Source organism: Artibeus jamaicensis, unplaced genomic scaffold, assembly GCF_021234435.1.
Source record: "Artibeus jamaicensis isolate MK-2021 breed Jamaican fruit bat unplaced genomic scaffold, CSHL_Jam_final contig_760, whole genome shotgun sequence".
Lineage (NCBI taxonomy): Eukaryota > Metazoa > Chordata > Mammalia > Chiroptera > Phyllostomidae > Artibeus > Artibeus jamaicensis.
The window spans coordinates 1,120,916-1,134,229 of NW_026521955.1; positions in this window are offsets into that span (position 1 = coordinate 1,120,916).

The following is a 13,314-nucleotide window of genomic DNA, read 5'->3' on the forward strand; positions in this document are numbered from 1 at the left end:
GACATTAGAAAAAAAGAAAATTACAAGCCTATATTCCTGATGAAAATAGATGCAAAAATCCTCAATAAATTATTAGCTAACTGAGTTCAGCAGTACATTAAAAACATAATACACCATGATCCAATGAGATTTATTTCTGGGATGTAAGGTTGGTACAAACTCCACAAATCAATTAATGCGATACACCACATAAACAAAATGAAGAATAGAAATCATATAATCATACCAATAGAGGCAGAAGGAGCATTTGATAAATCCGGCATTCTTTTATGGTAAAAATGCACAGGAAAGTGGAAATAGAGAAAATGTACCTCAACAAAATAAGGCCCTATATAACAAAGCCAGAGCTATTATCGTAATCAAAAGGAAAAAGCTAAAAGCATTTTCCTTGAGACCAGAAACAAGACTACGATGTGCACTTTCACTGCTTATATTCAACATAGTATTGGAAGTTCTAGCCATAGCAGTCAGACAAGAAGAAATGAAAAGGCATCCAAATTTGAAAGGAAGAAGTAAAGCTGTCATTGTTTGCAGATAACATGATACTATATATAGAGAATTCTAAAGATTCCACCAAAACCCCCCCAAAACCTAACTAGAACTGATAAATGAATTAAAAAAAGTGGCAGGACACCAAATAAATATTCAAAATTGGTACCATTTTTATACACCAATAATGGACTATCAGAAAGAGAAATTAAGAAAACAATCCCATTTACAGTTGCAACAAAAAAGAAAAATATCTGAAAATAAATTTAACCAAAAAGGCAAAACACCTGCACTCAGGAAATAAGACACTGAAGAAAGGAACTGAAGATACAAATAAATGGAAGCATATACTATGCTCATGGATAAGAAGAATTAATATCATGAAAATTTCCTTACTACCTAAAGCAATATGTAGGTTCAATGCAATTCCTATCAAAATGCCAGTGGCATTTTTTACAGAACTAGAACAAATAATTCCAAAACTTGTATGGAACCACAAAAGACCCAGAATATCCAAAGCAGTCTTGACAAAGAAGAATAGAGCTGGAGGTATCACATTATCTGATATCAAACTATACTATAAGGCTATAGTAATCAAAACATAATGGTGCTGGCATAAAAATAGACACAGAGATCAATGGAATAGCATAGAGAGACCAGAAGTATATCCAAGCCTATGTGGCCAATTAATCTATGACAAAAAAGGCAAAAGTATAAAATGAGTTTTGATTTATTCAATTAATAGTTTTAGAGGAACTGGACAGATAGATGCAAGAAATGAAACTAGATCAGCTTCTTACACCAAATAAACTCAAAATGGACTACAGACTTAAATATAAGACTCAAAACCATAAAACTCCCAGAAGAAAACATAGGCAGTAAAATTTTGGACATGGTTCTTAATAATATTTTTTTTCTGATATATCATCTTCTTAGGTAAGGGAAACAGGACTACATCAAACTAAAAATTTTGCACAGAAAAGGAAACCATCAACAAAACAAAAAGACAACCTACTGATTGGGAGAAGGTATTTGCCAATGATACATCTGATCAGGGTTTAATATCCAAAATTTATAAAGAGCTCACACAACCTAACACCACCCCTAGCTCCAAATAATTCAATTAAAAAGTGGGAATAGGACCGGAATAGACATTTCTTCAAACAAGAAAGATGGCCAATAGACATATGAAAAGATTCTCAGTGTCACTAATCAGAAAGATGCAAATTAAAACCCTAATGAGATACCAACTTGAGAATTTCGACTTCTGGCCAAGATGGAGGTATAGATAGATACACTTTGCCACCTTGCACAACTAAAAGAAAGACAACAACAAGTTTAAAAACAAAAACCAACCAGAACTGGCAGAAAGAACAGATCAAAACTCCAGAAAAAGAAAAAAGAAGAGATAGCTGACCTATCAGATGCAGAGTTCAAAAGACTGATAATCAGGATGTTCACAGAAATGGTGGAGAATGATAACAAAATAGAGAAAGAAGTAAAGTCTATGCAAAGAGAAATAAAGGAAAATAACAGGGAATCAACAAGGAAGGGAAAGAAACTGGGACTCAAATCAACAGTTTGGACCAGAAAAAAAGAAATAAAACTTCAACCAGAACAGAATGAAGAAACAAAAACTCAAAAAAAAAAAAAAAAGAGAGGCTTACGAACTTGTGAGACAACTTGAAACATCCCAACATCTGAATTATAGGGGTGCCAGTAGGAGAATAAGAAGAACAAGAAATTGAAAATGTATTGGAACAAATAATGAGGGAGAACTTCACCAATCTGGCAAAGGAGATAGACTTCTAGGAAGTACAAGAAGCACAGAGAGTCTCAAAGAAATTGGACCCAAGGAGGAACACACCAAAGGACATCATAATGAAGTTACCCAAGATTAAAGATAAGACAAGAGCCCTGGCTGGTGTGGCTTAGTGGATTGAGCGCTGGACTGTAAAGCAGAAGGTCGCTGGTTTGATTCCCAGTCAGGGCACATGCCTGGGATGCAGGCCAAGTTTCCTGGTGTGGGGAGCTCAAGAGGCAACCACACATTGATGTTTCTCTCCCTGTCTTTCTCCCTCCTTTCCCCTCTGTCTAAAAATAAATAAATAAATAACATTTAAAAAAAATTAAGACACTTAAAAGCAGCCAGAGAAAAGGACACAATTACCTACAAAAGAGTTTCCACAGGACTCTCAGCTGATTTCTCAAAAGAAACCTTGCAGGCAAGAAGCAGCTGGAAAGAAGTAATTCAATGTCCTGAAAAGCAAGGACCTACAACCAAGATGACTCCATCCAGCAAAGCTGTCATTTAGAATGGGAGGGCAGATAAAGTGCTCCCCAGATGAGGTCAAGTTAAAGGAGTTCATTGTCACCCAGCCCTTATTATATGAAACGTCAAAGGGACTTATTTAAGAAAAAGAGGATGATCAAAAATATGAATAGTAAAATGATTAGAAACTTACAACTCTCAACAGCTGAACCTAAAAAACAAAAACAAAACTAAACTAAGCAAACAATGAGAACAGGAACAGAATCACAGAAATGGAGGTCCCATGGAAGGTTATCATTGCGTGGGAGAGAGGGGGTATGATGAAGAAAAAGGTATGGGGGATAAGAAGCATAAATGGTAGGTAAAAATGGATAGGGGGAGGTTAATAATAATATAGGAAATGGAGAAATTAACAAGCTATATATATGGCCCATGAACCTGAAGTAAGTGGGGGAGAATGCTGGTAGAGGAGTACAGGGCAGAGGGTAATAAAGGGGAGGAAAAAACTGTAATAGCACAATCAATAAAATATACTTAAAAAAGACATCACCTCACACCAGTCGGAATAGCTAACATCAAAAAATCAACAAACAACAAATGCTGGTGAGGATGTGAAGAAAAGAGAACCCTCATGTACTCTTGGGGGGATTGCAAATTGGTGCAGCCAGTATAGAAAACAGTATGGAGCCTCCTCAAAAAAGTGGAAATAGAATTATCTTATGACCCAACAGTTCCACTTCTGGGTGTTTATCTGAAGAAATCCAAGCCACTAATTTAAAAAGACATGCACCTCCATGTTCATTGCAGCATTATTTCAATAGCTGAGATATGGAAGCAACCTAAATACCCATTAATAGACAAGTGGATAAAAAAGTGGTGGTACGTACATTTAAGGAACATTATTCAGCCATAAAAAGGGATAAAACTTATCATGTGTAGCAATGTGGACGGACCGAGAGAGTATTTTGCTAAGTGAAATAAGTCACACAGAGAAAGACAAATACCATGTGATTTTACTTATATGTGATATCTAAAGAACAAAATAAAATGAACAAACAAACAGAAACAGACTCATAGATGCAGAGAACAAACTGAGGGTTGCCAGGTGGGAGGGGAGTTGAGGGCTAGATGGAAAAGGCAGAGCTATTAAGAAGTACAAATTGGTGCTTACAGAATGGTCATAAGGATGCAAAATACAGCATATGGAGTATAATTAGTAATATTCTACTATGTATAGTGTCAGATGGGTACTAGATTTATCAGGGCAATCACTTCATAAATTATATAAATATCTCTGTAACACTATGCTACAAACCTGAAACTAATATAAAATAATATTGAATATCAACTCTAACTGAAAGAGTAAAAAAATTAAAGTTTTCAAAAAGAGTATAAGGGTAGCCATTTTAATATCGGACAAAGCAGCCTTCAGAATAAGGAAAGTTATCAGTGGTTTCCAGGGGTTGAAGAGGAGAGAGGGAGGAACGAACTGGTGAGGCACAGGAGATTTTTTTGGGTTGTGATGTTATTCTGTATAATATTGTGATGAGCGTACATGCCATCATGCATTCGTCAAAGCTCATAGAACTACACAACACAAAGAGTGAACCCTAATGTAAACTATGGACTTTTGTTGATAATAATGTATCGATATTGGTCCATCAGTTATACAAATGCACCACATTAAGGCAAGGTGTTACTAGTAAGGGGCACTATGGGGGAGGAAAGGGCATAGGCCTAATGTGAATTCTGCATTCTGCAGACTGCAGTCTCGACGTGCCCCGGTGCCTGTATACATGGGATCACTTTCTTTTTCCGAGCAAAGTTAGGGAAAACTATTTTCTAGAACCTACTGGCTGCCCCTCCCCCAGCCCAACCAATCTGTCCTGGTTGCTAGGTACCTGTTTACCTTAGAAACGGAACTCTCCCAGGGTTCTGAGTGGTGGCTTGTGGCCCACAGGACACTGGCACTGGAGGCAGCGCTCTGAGCCCAAGCGGCCTCAGAGGGCCTGCCGTCTGCCGCCGCATCCACCTTCCAGCAGTTCCTGGAGCACCCGTGCGGGGTTCTGCGGCTAATTTCTGAAAATTTGAGACAGGTCCCAGGTCTCCCTGCATTTCTCTGGGCGATCCGGGTCTGTGCTGTGGTGTCTTTGACCATAAAGAGGTGGCACACTCTAAGTGTGAAGACGCTAGGCAAAAGGTGTTCTGAGCAGGACGAAGTCTGGCAGGCATTGGTGAGAATGTTGGACCAATGACGCAAGCCGGTGACTCCCTCAGGCCGCTGGGGTGGAGGCCAATCCTCCCACGTGTTAGCAGTGAAGGAAGCATCTTTGCAGCGCAAAAATTCACACCCAGAAAATGAGGTTCAGCAGCTGAAGCTGAAGCTTCAAATTCTGCCTGAATCCCATGAATATCATTTAATGCAACTTCAGGAAAATAAACTGTTAGAAGAGGAATAGAGTTGCTTAGAAATGAAGAAATTTCTCAATGTGTGTAGAAGCATGCGCTCCACATACAAAACTTGCAAACTCTACAGGAAGATGGTGGAACACAGGGGAAGGAATTGGAGAGAAGCACTTCCCACCACCCAAAGGAGACCACCTTCTATGCAAAAAGCCTGGGTGGCAGCTGCGTGATCTGAGAAGAAAGCTCAAATTGCTAAGGAAAGAGGATGATCGCAACAGGAAAACACTGGCGCCCGTGGAGTCCACGTTCCAGACTTTCCCCAGTGACCCTTTTGCTCTTGCTGCTCCACACAGCCCAGAGCCCTGAAAGTGTCAGGTGGTCCCCTGGGTCAGGGCCCCCACAAAGGAGGAGGGCCACACACTAAGAGCTCAAGAATCCAGGGTCATGTGCCGGTTTGAGTCAGTTTCCACAGCAGCTAGGTCCTGAACACCCACAACCAGACAGAACATCTGCATTATTTTCTCTTTAAAGTAATTTTGATTGATACCTTTTTAGTTTTAGCTATTGTTATTTAATGGATACCAAAGTTTATTTCTTTTAAGTAGATATAGCCTTGTAATTTTAAGTTAGTATTTTAAAATAAAGATAAAATAACGTTCATTTAATATAAAAATAAAGAGAGATAAATCTTTTAACTTTATTATTAATCTATTTTTAAAATATCAGTAAAACAGAAATGATCTTTAGGTATCAATATTCCAGTTTTATATTGCATTTTTACATTCTTCATGGAGATTGATTTCTTAAATCAAGACCATCTCCAAAACTGTTTGATTTTTCTTTTTGTGAGTTATCTCTTTGGTTGTTTGTTCATGTTTTTCCTTAGGTTATTTTTTTTTTTTTTTCCGTACAGAGACTCACAAACCAATTACTAAAGGCAAGGATTGACAATTCAGGAAGACTCTGAATTAATTTGATTTACTACAAAATTAAGAAATATTGTCATGCTAAAAAAATTTGTTCATAATTATTAATTTGATTATATTAGTAGTAATTAAGAAAAGTGAAACAGTATCCTAATAAATCAAACTTCTTACACTGTCTTTTCAATCTGTCCTATATATGTCTTTAAAATGATTTTCCTAGATTTTTTTACTTTAACATTTCTGTTTCTGCTCAAACATCTGTAATAGCTCAAATTGCCAAAGTGTTATAATTTAGTATGCTATATGCTACTTTTCTATTCTTATTTCTTAATATGTGCCAACCAACATGCTATAGTGTGGAGGTTAAGCATTTGGTTTAGAGCAAGAAAAACTTGAGTTAAATTCTGATTCTATCACTTGCTACCAAGCACTGGGCTAAATGTCTAGTCATCAGTGTTGCATTAAAAACCTCATGGCAGCCCTGTGAGAGGCATTATTAGTATTACCTTGATTTTGCAGGTGAGAAAGTCACGGCCTAAAGGAGTTAGAAGGTTGCTCCGACACCACACAAGTCAAGTGTGTTTATGGGCTGGAGAATGAGATAGATTTTTCAGTCTCTAAAAAGAGTCTAACTATGCCAATTTTTAGATAAAAACTTGAGGTATAAATGATAATTTTAATTTAAAAAACAAATTCAAATCTATCTAAAAAAGAATGTGAATAGTACCAAAAATTTAAGTCAAATTAACTTATTTCAATCTGTGTATTGTAGGATTTGTTTAGCAATAAAGCCTCACATTTATGGTAGAAGAATAGTGTTGATGGTAGCAGGGAGTGGGGAGCGGAGCACTGAGTGGGACGAAGGACGGCTTTGCACCCTCTGTGACTAGGTGTGCCACTTAGCTTCTCTGAGCCTTCGATTCCCATGTTCCAGAATGTGCGCCACAAGACACAAGGGCTTTCTGATCTTACAAGATCTTTGTGAAAATACAAAGAAATGTATCAAATGCTGTGTAAATATAAGACACTATTATTATTTCCTATTTAAGCTGTGGCTTTTTGTATCAATAGAAGATAAAATCATACTATTCTCACCATGTGACTAAACCTTGGTTATAGGAATACTTTTCTTAGGCCATAGAATATTTTCTATTTTACCCTACACATTTGTGTAGATGTTAAATTTAGTTTTATTTTCCATTAACACAAGCAACACCATCTCAACTGTTGAATAGATGAATAAGTTGATTCAGCAAATTGTTAGAAGCTTGCTCAGCTGATCAGTATTAAGTGATTTGTTCATGAGTTTTTAAATTATAACCAGGGAAGCTTTAGCCAGTTGCAAAAACATCATTGGCTTTTCTCCTTTCTTCTCTTTATCACCACTCTTCCTCACTTTCCCAAGTTCTCGAGCTAAGAGAGCATAAGACAAATCTACTTTCCATCCCGTACAGCAAAGCAGTTGGTCAGAGCATAGGAGAGTCCACAGAGTCTGCTTCTTCTGCTTCCTCATTTTATATTGAGAATATGTGTCTTTGCCTGATCATAACGTGTCAAGTCAAAGCTGTACTCACTTGGGACAAATGAAGAACTTGAACCTCTATATTTTTTTGCAAAGAGACAGTGGAAGAAGACAGGAGAAAAAGGACCACTTTTATAACTGCTACACATTGATTTGATTTTGTACTACAGGTAGATTTTGCAAAACCATGTCAGTCACTCTACAGCAGTTAGACCTAATACGGTGTGGCACATAATACACAGTACCAAAGATGTGAACTACAAGAAAGTGATTCACAGAGTACAAAGCATTTATTTCAAATACCCATTAAGATTGAAAGAGCAATAAATGAAGATAAATTGGAAATCCACATATTTTATTTATGCTTATGTCTGAAATAGTTTCATATATTTAGAAGAGAAAAAATAAGTGATATGAATACTCTCTGAAGCTGAACCAATGCATTTAGAAATTTTTTCCTATAAAATAATCTTCAAGCAGAAATGTATATGTCTTAGATTTCAAAATGAACACCTAAATGTTTGTTTCAACCAATTAAATTCTTTAAATGCTGATGTAAAACTATAGGCTCAAAATTGTTTTAAAACCAAATATATTTCTTCTTTTGAAGACACACACCTACACACTTAAACTTTGAGGTGTCAAGATAAAAGCTTTATCAGAATAAAGGATTTCTTGCAATATAGAAGTCTTATTTTGGATTAATCAGTAGCATTTAAGATTTCACACACTATTCTCTTTCTAGCATTGATATACTAATTGGTACAAACCTATCCGCTGAAGTTGCAGAATGTACTTGCAGGTACAAAAGGAAGAAAAATGGACAAAGGAGCTCCTTCCACCCAGAGTGAAGCATCAGGTTCTAATCAAGAAATCTTCCTTTCCTGAAGGATGCAGGGCCTGGGGAATGGGGAATTGTTTCACAGTTTTTACCAGTAGGATTTTAAGATTGCCATGGACCAGAGAATGCAGTATATCTCTTTATATTTTCCATTTATAATGGTATTTATTGTGGGTACCATGCCCTTGCTGTCTTATTGTATAACAGTGTGGTGGAAGCAGAGAACTGTCTTTTTAGTCATGGTCACCAGCCCAAAGGGAGCCCAAAAAGGCAGACTGAATATGACCTGGAGAGCCTGGATTTTGAGCCTGGATTTTGAGCCTGGATTCAGCAACTGCATGGGCCTTTGGATTTCTTCCTCTATTAGAGTAGGGTGTTTTCATGTGGAAAGAAGAATGAAATATTTCAATAATCAAAAGGGTAAAGAAAAATCCTATGCATTCACCACAGTTTTTTCTTTTTTGGATGTGAAAATTACATTTCTTAGCCTTTTTCTGATTTTTCTCAGCAGACGTGAGGGATTCTGCAAATAGGGAATATAGACTGAGTCCTCACCAGCAATATGTGGGGAGCAGTTACATAGACTACTTTCAGATGTGACATTAAAAAAATATTAAAACTAAAATTATAATTATGAATGAGCTGGAGTAAACATATTTTGTCTTATCTCTCCCCCTGAATAGAGTTATACAACATGGACAGTATGTATGGGGATAGTACTGAAAGATTTTTAAAATGAAATAGCAACAGACAGATTAGAGCAACATGGAACTTGAAGTACAATAAAATTAGGGGTGCATTTATCATTTTTCCCCCTGGTAATACTCTAATTTGAACTCAGTGTGCCTGAGCACATAGAAGTGAGCACGGTAGTTCAAACGGAGTTCCAGGAGAAGTCTCTCTTCTTGTCTTGAGGCTTGGGAAAGAAAGGCCTAATGTTCAGGGAGAAATGTCCTAACTCTGTTTTCTCATCTTTTCTCTTTTATTCATTCAATTATTCCCTAGTCTCCCCACCTTCACTCCAGACAATTCTAATTTAATAATAATATAGGTAAGTTAAAAGTAAAAGAATAAAAAAAAAGGTGTATCATAGAATATGAATACAAAGAAGCTGGAGTGACTAATATAGACTTCAGAGCAAAGAAGATTGACAGAAATAGAGATATTACATACTGTTAGAAGGATTAATTCAGTGAATACATACAAATACTAAATGTATGAGGTCTGTCCGGAAAAAGTCTAGCCATTGCTAATATAACAAGAACATTTTGCATGATGTAACCTAGCAGCCAAGGAGGGTGAACTGGAATGCACATGTGTGAGCAATGACAACTTCATTTTATTAGACAGTGGGGGTGATAGATGCTGTTGAGTGAGCGTGTATACTATGTGGCTGCTGCATTCAAAATAACTGAGTGAGTAGAGCAACAATTCTGCAGCAAATTTTGGATAAGTTTGAGCATTCCCCCACAGAAACCATTTGGATGCTTCAGAAGGCCACAGCCATGGGCAACCAGTGGTTGGCAGCTTCATCATGACAACACACCTGCTCATGCATCATGTCTCATGTCTCATGCAGAGTTTTTTGCAAAACATCAAATCACCCAGGTGATTCAGTCCCCCTACAGCCCAGATTTGGTACCCTGTGACTTCTGGCTTTTCCCAAAACTAAAATTACCTTTGAAAGGGAAGAGATTTCAGAACATCAATGAAATTCAGGAAAATATGACAGAGCAGCTGGTGGTGATTGGGAGACCTTCGTGAGGTCCCAAGGTGCCTACTTAGAAGGGGATTGAGTCCTTATTATGCTATGTACAATGTTTCTTGTATTTTGTATCTTGTAAAGTCTATTTTTCATATTACATGGCTGGATACCTTCTGGACAGACCTCGTATATGTAACTAATAACACATACATGAAGCAAAAACTGACAAAAATGAAAGGAGAAATAAAAACAAATGCATGATTGTAGTTGAAGAGTTTAACATTTCTCTTTGTCATAGTTATAAAGAATAGATATAAGATGAGTAAGGATATAGAAAAAATGAAGAACGCCATAAATCAATTGGATCTAACTGACTGTTTATAGAACACTATCCAACAGAAGCAGAGAACTTTTCAAGTGCACACGGGCCATTGAACAACATAGACTATATTCTAGATCATAAATCAAACTTTAACAAATTGAAAAGAATTGAAATGACAAATAATATTCTAAGACTGATAGAATCAAGCTAGAAATCAGTAGCAGAGATAATAGGAAAATCTCTAAATACTTGGAAATTTATTATCAAATATCTAATTAATGGGTCAAAAAGTCTCAGAAGAAATTTGAAAATATTCTAAGACACATAAAAATGAAAATACAAACTGTGGGATGAAACAAAGGTAGTGCTTAGAATAAAATTTTAACATTAAATATATGTATTTAAAAAGAAGTAAGGTCTCAAACCAAGAATGTAAGCTTCTACCTTAAGACCACTGAAGAAAAAGAAAATTAAACCCAAATCAGTCAGAAGGAAGAAAATTATAAGGAGCAGAAATAATATTAAAATTGCAAAAAAAAAAAATAAGTAACAGAAAATCAAGGAAATCAAAAGCTGATTATTTGAAAAGACCAATGGAATCTACAAAAACTCTAGCAAACAATGCAATTAAAAAATGGGCAAAAGACCTGAATAGACACTTCTCCAAGGAGGACCTACAGATGGCCAATAGACATATGAAAAGATACTTGACATCACTAATGATTAGAGAAATGCAAACTAAAGCCACGATGAGATATCACCTCACACCTGTCAGAATGGCTATCATCAATAAGTCAACAAACAACAAGTACTGTCAAGATATGGCAGCAAGTGCCAACAATATATGGCAAAACAGAATTCTTTTGCACTGTTTGTGAGAATGCAGACTGCTCCAACCACTGTGGAGAGCAATATAGACATAATTCAAAAAATTAAAAATGGGTCTGGCTTTTGACCCAGTGATTCCACTTCTGGGAATATGTACAAAGAAATCCAAAACACTAATTTGAAAGAACATAAGCACCCCTATATTCATTGCGGTGTCATTTACATCACCAAAATATGGAAGCACCCCAAGTGCCTGTCAGTAGATGGAAGGAGAAAACAACTATGGGACATTTACATAGTGGAATACTACTCAGTCGTAAAAAAAAAAAAAAAAAGAAAATTTTACCCTTTGCAATAGCACGGATGGACCTGGAGAACATTATGCTAAATGAAATAACGCAGTCAGAGAAAGACAAATACCATATGATTTCACTCATATGTGGAATCTAATGAACAAATGGAACTAACAAGCAAAACAGAGACAGACTCATAGATAGAGGGCAGAACATCTATTGGCAATGGAGGTTAGGAGGTGGATGGATCAATCAAAAGAGAAAAGGGACTCTTGGGCATAGACAACAGTGTGGTGATTCCAGGGGGAAGGGGAGCATAAGAAAGATAAATGGTAATAGAAAAAATACAATAAAAATACATTAAGCAAAACTCTAGCAAGGCTGCTAAAGAAAAAAGACACAAATTGCCAATTCCAGGAGTAGAAAGAGACATCACTACAGATCCTGCAAACATTAAAAGAAAAATGAAGGAATGTTAACAAAACTGTACTACTAAATTCAATAAATTAAATTAAATGGAGCAATTCTTAAAACAACAAATTCTTCAAACTTACCACAAATAGATAACCTCAATAGTTCTATAACTATTAAAGAAATCAAATGTGTAGTTGAGAACTTCATATAAAAGAAGTCTCCAAGCTCAGTTGGTTTCTCTGGCAAATTCTGTAAACCATTTAAAAAAGAATTAGCACCAATTCTATACAATCTCCTCCAGAAAAATAGAGAAAGTTAAAATACTTTCCAGCTTATTTTATTATTCCAATGTTATCAGATAGTAAAATCACACAAAGGTATTACAAAAACAAGCAAACAAACCCCCCCCAAACTGTAGACCAATATTTCTCACGAACATACCTGCAAAAATCTTAACAAAAAATTAACAAATTAAATTCAGCAATATACAAGAGAACCATGCAGCACAGCCAAACAATATTGATCAATTGTGTGTGGGAATGCAAGTTTGACTCAATATTTGAAAATCAATCTATATATTGCATTATATTGACAACCTCAAGAAGAAATCCACATAATTTTATTAATTGAGGGAGTCAAAACATTTGGGAAAAACACAACATTCATTTATAATAACTGTTAATAAACTAGGAATAGAAGTGAATTTCATCAACCTGATAAAAGGCATTGACACACGCACAAATCTACCAATAATATTATACTCAAAAGTGAAAAATGGAATGCTACATACCTATGACTGGGAACAAGGCAAGGATGTCTGCTCTCCTCACTCCTGTTTAACATTATGCAGTTATAGGTCAATAGGACAAGACAAAGAAATATCAAACATATTTTAGTAAGTTGTGTAAGTGCAATGGTTGTTTTTCACTGATGTAGCCTCCAAAGCCCCAGAAGAGGGCTTTGACTATTGTAGACACTTAGAATATTCATTCAGTGAATGAAGAAAAACTTAGGGGAAAAATGATTCCCTTCCATCTTGCTTGGCCATAACTGTGATGATTAATCAGGATATAATTGCCTTGCGCTGACCTTTACAAGTACAAGTGGGACTAAAAGAGTTGGTAGTTGGACTTGGAACCAACTAAATCATTTTATGTGGGTTTATCAACTCCTAGGGAGGAATTTTCTAGGGATCTAAAGTTAAGGCCATTTTTATGGCTATTTTATATTTCGCACATGTCTAGTAAGACTATTGGCAAGTGTTGTCTTCCTGAAATGCCAGGTTTGGAGAAGCAC